At 46.2% G+C, this 12821-nt stretch overlaps 1 pseudogene; it reads right to left on the bottom strand.

The window, feature by feature from the left end:
- Positions 1-203: 203 nt before the first annotated feature.
- Positions 204-878, bottom strand: LOC118025124 (annotated as a pseudogene).
- Between the last annotated feature and the right edge of the window lie 11943 nt (positions 879-12821).

The raw sequence follows: 12821 nt of genomic DNA, 5'->3' as shown, positions 1-12821 counted from the left end.
ACCTTCCAGAAAGTGGTCGCTTTTCTGATGAGAGAGTTGTTGCTCTTCTTTTCTTCGATCTCCTGTTGGGTTTGTAGGTGTTCAGAATGGTTTGATCCCTATCCAGCTGAGTTCCTGAGAGGAGAGGAAATCCAGGTCTCCTACTCCTCCGCCATCTTGCTCCGCCCCCCCCTAAGCAAGCTAATCTTAAATGAAGGTCTGCTTTAGGGACTTAGAAACATTTTATCTTGTTGATCTTGTTCAAGAATCTTGAAATTTTCCAAAGGAAGACTGCTTAAGGCAGCTGGTAAAATGTGTTCTGATGTGCCCTTGGGTAATATGTTCTTTGCTTCCAGATTCTTCACCAGGCATGTGGCTTTGATCCAGCCTCCTGTTGTTCTGTGTTCTTTTCGTAAGCAAGTTTTCATTGTCTTGCTTAAGCCTGTTATTTCTTTTTCCGATTCAATTATCCTCTTTTTCTTTCTGCTGCCATAGGATTCTTAAAAGCCTAACAGTGTTCAAGTAGTCCTTGCTGACTACTAATGTTTGATCTTAAACTAGATGGTCCTGTTGGAGTACAACTGTTGTCTTTCTTCAAAAGATTCCTTGACTTGAGTTTCATGGACTCTCAATGGGTACAAAAATCTAAACTGGTTGGAATTGCGTCCATTTTAAGTCGTCGAGTTTGTCCTGTTGAGTCAAAACAGGAGACTTCAAAGTGCTTTGAACAAAGAAAAGTGTCTTCCTGGCACAAAATTGTTGCACCTAAGCGGTTGAGCCCATGCTTTTCTTCTTCCAGGATCCAGAGGAAGCCTGTGGAGGCCGATGTTCACATGCATGTTTTGGGTAGTAACACAATCCACAGCTGCACAATTGGCCGGCCTTCCCCGTCCCCTCATTCAGCCCTGTCCTGAGCCTGTTCCGAGGCCCTTGCTGCTAGGCTTCCTTCTGACAAAGGCTGGGCAAGCGAGGCAGGGGAAGGGCCACTAAGAGGAGTCCTGGAGGCCGGTGGGAAACACCGGTGTGTGTATGGGGGGTGGGGGGGTGGTGCCAACCTTTCCTGTCTCTTTATTAATATGGCAGACTTGAGCCCTGCACAGCAGACAGTCCCAAAACTCCAGTGGGACGCAAGCTGTCCCGTCCCGGCCCCCAAAAGGGAGTGGGACTACCGCGTCTCTTTGGCAGCCTTCCTTGGAGCAATTACAAAGGTGTCTCTTCCCTTGCCCCCCATGACTATGAAACTCTCTCGCCTGGGCAGAACTTCCCGTTTTTCACCTGTTGTTTTCAAATTGCTACCCCACCTCCCTGCTTCCCAGGAAGCATCTGTTGGCTATTTGGGTATGATTCTTTTCTCAGCTCCATCAAGTACCTGACCATTCCCTCTGCTGCCTCCCACGTAGATGCTGAGACCACACAGGGCATGGGGTTTAGTGATTTGTCCCCATTTACTTGTGTGTTTTAGGGTTCATGGAAGTAGCTCATCACCTGGTTTGCTGTCACCGTCTGTAGTTTTGGTCTCTAGTTGCTCTGTTTGTCTTACGTGGGGGAATTGCTGAAATTCAAAAACCATGTTGCCTTCATCTTTTCTAGGTATACGTGTTTTTTGTTTGTTTTTATGTGAACGAACTGGCAATTATTTTTCATGAGAATCCAGATTTTTGGTTTATCTTGAGAGATTCCAGTGTCTAGTTACACTGCACCTGCATTCCCACATGGCCGCAACTGGCTGGGACTAAGCAGCAGCATCCCCTATTAGATGGATGTGGGCTCTCCTATTTGCTCTGTGCCAACCCCCTCCCTGGTTTCACTGGCCAGATGACCCATTTACACAATCTTCCTGGCCTTGCATGCACAGAAGGCATCTACACTGTGACTCCTGTTCTAGGGCCACTGACAGGAAGTAGAAAATACCCAGGAGCCTCTTACCTTCTTACCCAGGGTTTTATGCTGGTTAACACCTCACTCCATATAACACATTTCCCCCATAGGAATTCCCTACTCCTTTTTTTAAAAGATTTTTTAATTTATTCTACAGAGAGAGAGAGCATGGGGAAGGGGGAGGGAAGAAGGAGAGGGAGAGAATCTCAAGCAGACTCCACACTAAGTGCGGAGCCCCATGTGGAGTTCGATCTCACAACTGTGAGATCATGACCTGAACCCAAACCAAGAGTTGGATACTTAACCAAATGAACCACCCAGGCACCCCCCAGGGGTGCCCTACTCTTAATGCCTGTGTCCCTTCCAGATGTGTCTCTCGGAATCCCTTCCGGCATTTGGGTTTCTCCCTCCCCAGGCCAACTCTGTCCAGTTCCTAGTCCAGTAAAACACTTACAAATGCTAAGGCTGCCTATGGACACAGTTCATAAGAGAAGGCCCCGAGGCCCATCTGAGAGTCAGAAAGGTTGATTACATGGTAGCCAGTTTTAACAAGACATAGGCAGGAGACAGAAGGAAGAAACTGGCTAGTAGCCAGGGTTTCAGTGGTTCAAGCAAATCAAACTCCTGGTTCTAGAGACGGGGCTGGAGCAATGAAGGGGAGGGTCATCCACAGTTGGTGAAAAGGAAGTGTAGGATCTGGGTATGCAGCAGGGTGGGGTGATGGGAAATGGTTAATTCTGCCCACTGTGTGCCCCTCGTGTACAGCCTGGTACTCAAAGAGGTGTTGCTCGCCAGCTGCCTTTAGGCCACAATCCTAAGCTGTAGATCCAAGGAAAATGTTTAGACCCACAAGGAGATGCTTGCAATTCCCTGAAAAGCCTCAAGCTCCTACATCTGTACATTGTACTTTCTGCTCCTCTTGTATTGACTTCCCTCCATCTTTGCCCAGATAACAAAACACCTCAGATCTCACTTCCTCCAGAGACTTCTTGGGCCAAGTGCAGTGCCTCCTCTGGGCTATCATGGGTCCCCAAGTGCAGTACTCATCATATTCTATTATCTCTTTCCTTATTTGTTTCTACCAAGCTAAGAGCTCCTTGAGAACAGGAAGAGGATCTTACTACATTCTGTATCTCCTATACCTAGCATGTTACAGGTGCTCAAAAAAATGTCTATCAGTGCTTCTGTGCTCAGAAGGTATCACACAGATACAGCTGGTACCAGTGCCCATTCTTAGGCGAATCACAGGACACCAGCCCAGTCACCCCTGGCATGCAGTGCTGAGAGAGCTGGGTGAGCTCACAGCATCTGCCTGTCTCATCAGCGTCTTTCATCTCCTAGGACTCCCTTTACAATCATTTTAATTACTTTATTGCAGGTTTCATCAGGGAGGTAACACGAAGGAGAGCAAAGAGACTGTCGGGCCCCTGACTTATTGTTCAGAGATGGGAACAATGTCCCGTTAACCATGGAAACTCGGGGATGCACAAAGGTTTTTGGAATCAGCTGTCATCATTGCTCATAAAGTTTTCAAAGAACATATTCAGAGGCAAGAATGGGGTCTTGGTGGAAAACACAATGGCAGGTGGGAGGAAGCAGGACAGCTGTCCATCACTCCAGTGGGGCATCCTGCACACCTTCATCCCAAACGTGTAGGACTGCAGAGAGGGTTTACAAGTCAAAGCTGTTGTCTGTAAAAGGACCTCTCTTCTCCCCTCAGCTAATGCCACTCAATTCCTTTCTATAGACCTGTATCCTTAGGGAAATTCAGGTATCCCATGGTCAGAAGCTGTGGACACTAAGGGAACCTGACTATAAGTCCACAGTGACCCAGGGCTCTGATCCACAAACTGGGTTTTTGCCTCCTCCAGGATAGAACCCTCAGCATAAACAAAGTTCTAGCTCTGGAAACTGAGGCAATACCTCGTACCTAAGCCTTCTTTGTTGACCTACCCAGTGCTCTAGTCAGTGGTTCTCAATCTTGGTTGTATATTGGAGTTATTGGAGGGTTTTAGACACACCAATGCCTGGACTTTACCCCAGACCAAAAGAATCAGAATCTCCGGGGATGGGGCTTGAGCATCAGTATTTTTAAAATCTCCTAGGAACACTGATTACCTAATGCTTTGCAACAGATCACTTAATGACTTAAAGTGATAGATAAGCATTCTCTGACAGCTTCTGTGTGTCAGGAATCTAGGAGTGGCTTAGTGGTTCTGGCTCAGGGTCCTTCATGAGGTTACAATCAAGATGTTAGCTGGGACTGGAGGACCTGTTTCCTAAGAGGTTCTCTTTCACTTGGCTGTTGGCTGGAGGCCTGGATGACTTGCCACATGGATCTCTCTATAGGGTTATTTGATCATCCTCACAACATGGCAGCTAGCTTTCCCCAGGGCAAGTGATCTAAGAGAGAGCAAGAAAGAAGCCACAGTGTCTTTTGTGACCTTGCCTTAAAGTCACACTCCATTGTCTCCACAATATCCACTTGGTTACATTGAATAGGATAGTCCTATTCAGAGTGGGAGGGGCTGCCTAGGGACATGTATACCAGGAAGTAAGGCTTTTGGGGGGCCTTTTGGAAGCTGGCTATCATTACAGGTGTCTCTAAAGTACAGCCAAGGTTGAGAATCATTGCTTCTGGTCCCTTTGGGGCTGAGGCCCTGCCTTTGTCTTGCTTAGCTCAAAGCAAACACTACAGATTTATTATGTTTATTCTCTTCACACAACAGCCAGAGTGGTTTGGGTCTTTTTAACTATAATGAATATTTTTGTACATAATTCTTTGTTCTGCTAGTAGATTATTCCCATGGGGGTAGATGCTATAACATGAAAATCCTTGTTCAAATCTCTTTTTTCTCTTGCAGGGAAGTCCAACTATTTTGTGGTTTTGTTGGTTTCTTTCCATCTCTGATTGTTTATTTTATTTTTAGCATGTGAATCTAGCCATCCCACTCTTTTCAAAATTGAGCAACGGTCTCCTGACAACCACGGGGTAAAGTCCCCAATCCTTCTCTTGGTTGATGGGCTTCTCTTGGTTGATCAGCCCTTCTCTTGCCCTCCATCCCCAGACTCATGTTACTCCACTTTGCCCCTTGCTCACCGCATTCTGGCCACACAGGTTTAACTTCAGCTCCTAAAACAGGTCACTGTGCTCCGCTCCTCAGGGCCTTTGCACAAGACCTTCCTCCAAGTCTGATTCCTATAATTTGTACTTACCCTTCAGGTATCAGCTCCCAGGCACTTCTTCAAAGAGGTCTTCCCAGGCCAGCCTAATGGGTTCTCCCATAGCACCCACTATATTTCCCTTAGAACATTTACCGCAATGTGTTATAATGCATTTATTTGTGTGATTACTTGCTTACTTCCACTAGACTGGAAGCTCCATGAGAGCAGAGATCATATACTTTTCTCTGCTGCCCACCCCCTTATACCTAACACAGCATTTTGCACACAGTAGGTGCTCATGAAGGGCTTACTGAATGAATGTTTATAAAATGAAAATCAAGGCCCAGAGACATTTAGAGACATGCCCAAGGCCACCCAGGCAGGTAACAGGATACCTGTCTGGACCTGATGACAGATATGCCGAATTCAAAATCTCTACTTCATATCTAGTGTCCCTAGAATCCTCCACCCCTGTTCCTGGAATCCCATCCTGTGGAGAATTGTCTATACCACCTGCTCTAAAGCTAGCTCCAAGGGCTCCCCATCAATGGAACAGACAAGTTTTTGTGGCAGGCAAGGGACGACCCCTTCACTAGAAAGTGACAGTCACCTTTGGCTGGGCTCTTATGTTGTGCTGGGGAGGGCTCTTATCAAGGTAATCCTGAGTCTGTCCACTTCAGCTCTTCTCATGTTGAACATCCATGCCTCTTGAAACAGCCCTGGGAGTTCCCATTTGGCCTTTGGGGATGCTGCCAGATGGTCTGTCCACAAAGGTGAGTGCACTGGCTGTCATTATTTAACGATCCCCAAACCAGTGAACTGTTTGTTCCTGTCACTCTCAGGGAATGTCTGGCAAAAGTGAGGGACAACTCAACAATAGCCTCAGGAAGGCTTCATGCACCCTGGGCACTAGGCCAGGTGCTCTGTGCTACTGGGGGTGGCGGGTTGCAGGATGTTGGGGACAAATAGAGAAGTGAAGTCAGAGCCCTTATCCTCCTAGCCCCTTCCAGCTCCCAAGTCTCTGGGCTGTATCTTCTACTCCCAAAACCAGCTTTGTTGGTGCCACACCTGACCCTGTCTGCTAGGGGAAGGCCAGGGTCTAAGTCCTCTACCCACCAGAATATGCCAGAATATGCCCATTCTGGGAGTCACTCCACACCTCTTCTGCTGCTGCAGAACCCATCAGCAGAATGCCTAGATAGAGGTTAATGGCAGACCTGCATATGACAGAGCCACCAAGGAAACAGACAAATTTCCACTTGGGCCAAATGGCACCTAAGCTCAGGAAAAAGTACCAACCACCCCTGCTCAGCATGTGCATGCACATACACACACATGCGTGTAAATCACAGATTCAGGCTCATTCAGTCTGGATTGCCTTTGCCCTGGGCACCTCTCCCTCACCCATGGCATTACCAGATTAATCCCAGGCACCTTACCAGAACACTATGAAGTTTGGGTTCCCATCCAAGTGGCTCCCTGACCATTGGTCTATCCCTTCCTTGGTAGGTTATTTATGAGTCTCCCCCATCTCTTCTATCTGATCAGCCTACCTGCCATTCATCTCTCAGTCCCCCTCATCCTTTAAGGCACAAATTTGGCCTCCTCCATGAAGCCCCCATTCCTGCAGCTGGAAGTGATGCTTCCCTCTTCTGAATACCCATAGCATTTTATTTATTTTTATTTTTTATTTTTTTTTTTAAGATTTTATTTATTTATTTGAGAGAGAGAGAATGAAAGACAGAGAGCATGAGAAGGAGGAAGGTCAGAGGGAGAAGCAGACTCCCCGCTGAGCAGGGAGCCCGATGCGGGACTCAATCCCGGGACTCCAGGATCATGACCTGAGCCAAAGGCAGTCGCTTAACCAACTGAGCCACCCAGGCGCCCATACCCATAGCATTTTAGCTCCACCTCCTCTATGACTCTTGAAACCAATTGTCTGCTTTCTAATCATGATGTTTTTGTACACATTTTAGCAACTCCTTTCCCTCAACTGTTTTATACATTTAACTGGTTTATACCTGCCTGCCTGTACTCTCCAGAGAAAATGTGCCATGATAGAGAAGTCATTGGCTTTGGTGTGTGACACAACTGAGTGGGTTTCCTCTCTCCTCCTTCTCTCCCTTCCTTTCCTCCTTTCATCAATATTTCTCAAGTCCTCTATGTGCCAGGTACTTTGCAGCACCCTAGCAAAACAATACCCAAAAGATGTTCGGCCTCTGTCCCAGTGGAGATGACAGGCTAATGGAGTTCTAATCCCCAGGCCTTGCATTACAGGCTGTGTGACCTGGCAAAGTTGTATAATCTCAAAGAGCTTCAACTCCCTCATCTACAATATCGAGTTTTATAATAATTATCTCCTGGGTGTTCTGTGATAGTTAAATGGAATAATGTATACAAAATATCTAGCCCTTAATATATACTCAGTAAATGTGCATTTCGTCCCCATATTCCTCATTATTAGAGAGAACTCTCAAACATCATAGAGACTCAAGAGTGTATGTTGAAAGGGAGGAAGGAGGGACAAAAAGAAGGAACGGGAAGAGGGAAGCAATCATGAAAGTTCATCAGAGAACTGTCTCTGGATTGCCAGCACCCACCCTGCCCTCTTTACTTTCCCATCTGGATTGTAAAAGGGATGCTGACTGCAGCCTAGGAGAAGCAGCTCTAGAAAAGGACACCAGTTTCCCCAGTCCCTTTTCAGGTTATCCCACATGCAAATCCAGTCACAGAGCCAGGGCTAGGAACCCTTCCATGGACTAATTAACATATTTTAAAAAATCCCTCCAGTGGTTTTCAGGGTGCCAAAAGCTGTTGCCCCCAGGCTGCCCACTGAACTTCTGCCTTCATATTTATAACCCTTGAGTTCTCTCCTTCCTGGCTTCCCAGACAGTGGTGCAGACAAAAGGACTGTTTATAACAGCTTTTCTGACAGCTGGACATTATTTAATTAAAACTTCTGGCAGCCACATAGTGTGCTGGAGGCTATTTAAAGTTCTCAATGGCAGGAGGAGAAATGGGGAAACTTACAACCCTTGGGAGGCGGGGCTGAGGGTACCTAGGGTGGGCAGTGGCCAGGGCAGACTCTCAGGTCCCTTACTGTGAAATGGCATCTCTCAGAGCCCTGACTTTTGACATTGGAGTCTCTGTGGGGAAAAAGCAGGCATGATGTTAGTCCCCCAAGGCATCTGCTTGGGGTGGGGAAGGGGAATGTTTGGAGAATCAGCAGCACCAAATTGAACAGAGTACTCATTTTTCCAGATCAGCCACCCATATTTTTCAGAACAAGAAACTAAGGCACAGAGAGGAAAAGGAACTTGTTCAAAGCTGCATGGTAACTGCTGCAATTCTGGGGAAATCATTTAAGTATCCTGGGCCTTATTGCTGCCTTTATGTATGAGCAAAACCTGTCTTGCTTACTTTTGCACACAGCAGCCATATACCTGCCAGTGTCATCTTGAAGGGCTGAACTGCTGCACGTGTTATTCCAGGTGTGAGCAGAAATGCAACCATGGACGCCAATGTTGGATCATCTGGTCAACCCCAGCAGGGGCAGTGGGTTTGCATTTAGCTGCTGTAGCTATAGTTTGCTGGACTTTAGGTAGCAACAGCTGGGATAAGGGGACAGGTCTCCCCCATAATAGAGCAGGAGCTAAGAAAGGCAAGTCTACCAATAGGGTGCTGTACCCTGGAAGAGGAGGAGTATAAGGCCAAGTATGAACACAAATCGTAATGACAATGACCATGATAATAGCTCCACTGATTGAAGGCTACTATCACCATCATTGCTATTACTATTAGCATATTTCCCTTTCAATATTTCTATAAAATATGTGATTTACCAGATTTTACAGATGAGGAAATAGAAGCTCAGAAAATTAACTACATGCTGAAGTTCCCTAGCCACCAGTAGGACCAGGATTCAAACCCAACTCTGTTTGATTTCAGAGTGTATCATCTTTTCACCATCTTGGTAGTTTTCAACCAGAGCTGCACACTAGAAATCAACCCTTTAAAACATGCAAGTGGGGGGGTACCTGGGTGGCTCAGTAGGTTAAGCATCCGACTCTTGATTTTGGCTCAGGTCATGATCTCAGGGTCAGGGTTGTGAGCTCAAGCCCTGAGTCAGGCTCTGTGCTATGGGGAGTCTGCTTCTCTCCCTCTCTCTTTCCCTCTGCCCTTCCCCCTGCACACTCTCTCTCTCAAATAAATAAGTAAACCTTAAAAAAAAAAAAACACATGCAAGGGCTTCTGCCTTACTGCAGCCCAGTGAAGCCAGAATCTCTCAAGGTCAAGACCTGGAATCAGTACTTTGGAAGCGAGTCTAAGGTGTAGCCATGGTTGAGAGCACCTTGTGAGACGGCACCAAACTGAGAGCTCCTGCTGGTGTGATATCACAGGTATGACTCACTCCAACTGCTACCTCCCCACTACTGCTGAAGTTGTCCCAGATGGCCATGGCAGGCTGCAGCTTGGGGGCCAGGGCTAAGCACCACTCTGATGACATCTATCGACCCCAGTCCTCTCTGTGGCTCCCATGGTAGCCCTGATGGGGTCACCATTCTGCCTGTAGTCTCAGTTCCTGCTCCTGTCTCAAGAGGTCATCACCCCAACCTACCAAGTCTGACCACTCTGCTAATCTCAACAGCCCCTAACATCAGGCTGATAGTATCCACTAGGATAAGTTCCTCAGGAAGCAAACTCCAGGATGGAGTTTGGCATGCAAGAAGTTTATTAGAGCATACTCTGGAGATCAGCATCTATGGAAGGTGAAGGAAGGTGGGTGCAGTGAGTCTCTCAGTGCTGAAGGAGGATCTGGGTGGCATGTCACAGCACCCACTCCAGCCCTTAGCAGTGGGATGGGTTTGCATGGGAGCTGAGGAAGGATCTTCCCCTCCAGAGAGAATGACTTTATTGGAGCTCAACATGGAGCTGCCTTGAACAAGGCTTTCATTAACCTTGCTCTATAGTATCATTACAACCTTCCTGCCCCTCTGGGATCTTCACTTAATTTCCCTTAGGGGCTCAGCTAAAAACAATTGGAGGGTCTTGGTAGATCAGCACTCCCATTTGGCCTTCAGCAAAAGCCCTTGCATCTGGCTGCCACACCTGACTCTCTCTCCCACAGTGGCACTCTAGAGGGCTACAGAGCAGCTTTATTCCCCTTCTTTCTTTTTGGTTTTACCAGCATTTGGGAGTTAGTCACCAGCTCCAACAGTTGTCATTGTTACAGCCTCAGGAACCAAGATAGGAGTTACCTGCTTTCCTGAGCCCACAGTGAAGTGGGGAAGATAAAAACAGAAACTTGCAATAAAATTGCCATATTGCCATGAAAATGGCATGCACACAGAATGGCTGCAGTCAGAGAAGGGAGTGATTTTCTCTATCTCGAGGCAGGGCAGGGGGAGGCTGCCATGTTAGAAAGAATTAAGGAAGACACTGGAATCCTGGAGAAGATTTCAAAGAATCAGTAGATATTTGCCCAGCAGATGTGATGGGGAGAGCATTCCAGGAGGGGGTCTGTGCAAAGTCTGAGGACTGAACCATAGCATGTTAGCAAGCAGTGTGTGCTCCTGGATATTGTGGGGGAGGGGGGTGGACTGGGGGGTTCAGGAGAGGAAATTGGAAAGATAAGCAAGGGCAGAAAATGGAGGTCCCTATACCCATGCAAAGGAATTTGGATGTCACCCTGAAGGTAATGTGTCCCCACTGAAGAGTTTTCAGCATGGGCTGTCATGTCTTTATAATGTATGACATAATAAAGAGGAACCTCTGTCCTGTTTTTGCCTAATCTATCTTCTGTTCTCTGGACCTGCCATAAGCTTAAAAAGAAACCTCACTTTTACCTTCTATTGCTCTTAATTTCCCTTTGCCTATCTCGGATTGAGTATAAATAAATAAACCCATCAGGCTCTACCAACTCTTCCCCCACGTCCCCCATTTATGGTTGTTGGGGCTTCTTCACAGAGCAACTGATTCACAGGCTCAGAGACTGTCACACTAGAAGGGTCCTGGGAAACAATCTCCTAACCCCCATCTCCTGGCCTCCCTTTAAGGAGGAAGGTTCTGACCCCTGCAGAGGGGAAATAACTTATCCAAGTGCACACAGATGGTAAGGACATGGATGGGACTTGCCCAATGTTTCTTTTCCATATATCAGGTCAGCTTATTATGTTCCTGTTCCAGAAAGAAAAGTCAGTCCCGAACAAAACCATGCCATTGGGGATTTTGTCTTCTAAGCCCTCCCCCTAAAATCTCTTCAACTGTGACCCTTCCTCCCCGCTACAGTCCTTTCATATAACCCCGAGCACACAGACCCTTCCTGTTGACCAAGACACATTCCAGAACCCTACCCTCCTCTGCTCTCTAGGAGAAACCTCTCTGCTTTTCTTTATACCTTCTTGCTCCCTCAAAATGACACAGTCCCATGTTCCATTCCCTCTATTATATTAGTGATTTCCAAGGAAAAATAGAAATTTTCCTAAACTAAAAGGTAAAAGATAGTGTCCCAATTCAGCCACTTCCTCTGACATTGTGCAAACACCTTTATTTCCCCCTGTGTAGCTAAGGTTCATTTAAAAAATTTCTTCAACATCTCTTTTAGCTCTGCTACTCTGAGATTCTAATATATCCAATGACTTGATGGAGCAAGCTCTGTCGAGCTTAAAAGAGTAGATTATGTGTGTCTCTTCCTAACTTCCATTTTGTATTGGGAGCTTGAAGGCAGCCATGGTGGGAATACTTACGCCATGGAAATTGGCAAATGTTACAAATCCAGTCATGGGGGTTTGTGAGGGAGCTGGTTTATTAGTACCCCCACTGAATCTATTCGCTTACCTCAGTCAAAAGTGTCTGCATTCTCATAAAGACTTCTGAAAGCAAATGATACTGTAACCCAAAAGAAAGGATTTCTAATGGGAAAGCAAGCAGATGAGGAGGCACAATGTGATTGTCCGTTTCCTGTTCTGTATCTTTGGCTCCCATTCTTGTTCTGTATCTTCCTCCCGTTGTTCTCTCTGCCTGGAATTCCACACCCTGTTCATCCATCTTCAGGTCTCAAAATTCTACTACCAATACCTTTCAAACCAGCTCTGTAAAATCTTCTCCAGTTCCCTAGTGAAGGTTAAATTTTCCCTCGGACTTGTAGAATAAGTATGTCAATACATTTTGCTTCCCACCTGGACAGTAAGTTCCCCCAAAGCATGAACTGTATCTTTGCCACTTCCTTCCGGAGTTGGGCTAGCAGGGTGTGCAGCAAACAATGTGTGTTCAATAAGTATCTGGGGCAATGAGAGGCTCAGCATTTGGCAGATGTGCAAAAAGCATATGCTTCCTTTTTATTATACCCTATTTTTGCTGGGAATAGAATACAAGCTTACCATAATGAATTTAAATGATGCAAAAGTGTATGTAAAGAAAACCAAGCCTTCTTCCTTCTCCATTCCTTATTCCCTCACCACCATCCCCAACCCAAAGTAAAGCAATATTGACAGTCTTATGTATATCTTTCCATAAATAGTCTAAACATACACAAACCTCTATGTCTGTCAATAGACCTTTGTATTTTGCACAAATGAAAGCACGGTGTTCTGGAGGGTTTCTTTCTTAATATGTCTCAAAGATAGTTTCATCTCACCATAACCTCATTCTTTTTCAAGACTGTGTGGTAGTCTATCATACAGATAGATCATGTGTTATGTAACTAGTCTTCTGCTTTACCTACCTGTACCAGTATATCTGTAGCGGTAGCGGGGGAGCCTAAAAATGAAATTTCTGGATCAAAGAGTAGATATGTCTTT

Source organism: Mirounga leonina, unplaced genomic scaffold, assembly GCF_011800145.1.
Source record: "Mirounga leonina isolate KUSES-001 unplaced genomic scaffold, KU_Mleo_1.0 Mir_200, whole genome shotgun sequence".
In the NCBI taxonomy this organism is placed as follows: domain Eukaryota; kingdom Metazoa; phylum Chordata; class Mammalia; order Carnivora; family Phocidae; genus Mirounga; species Mirounga leonina.
The sequence above is the reverse complement of the archived record's forward strand: the minus strand, read 5'-3'. Positions and strand labels throughout refer to the sequence as shown.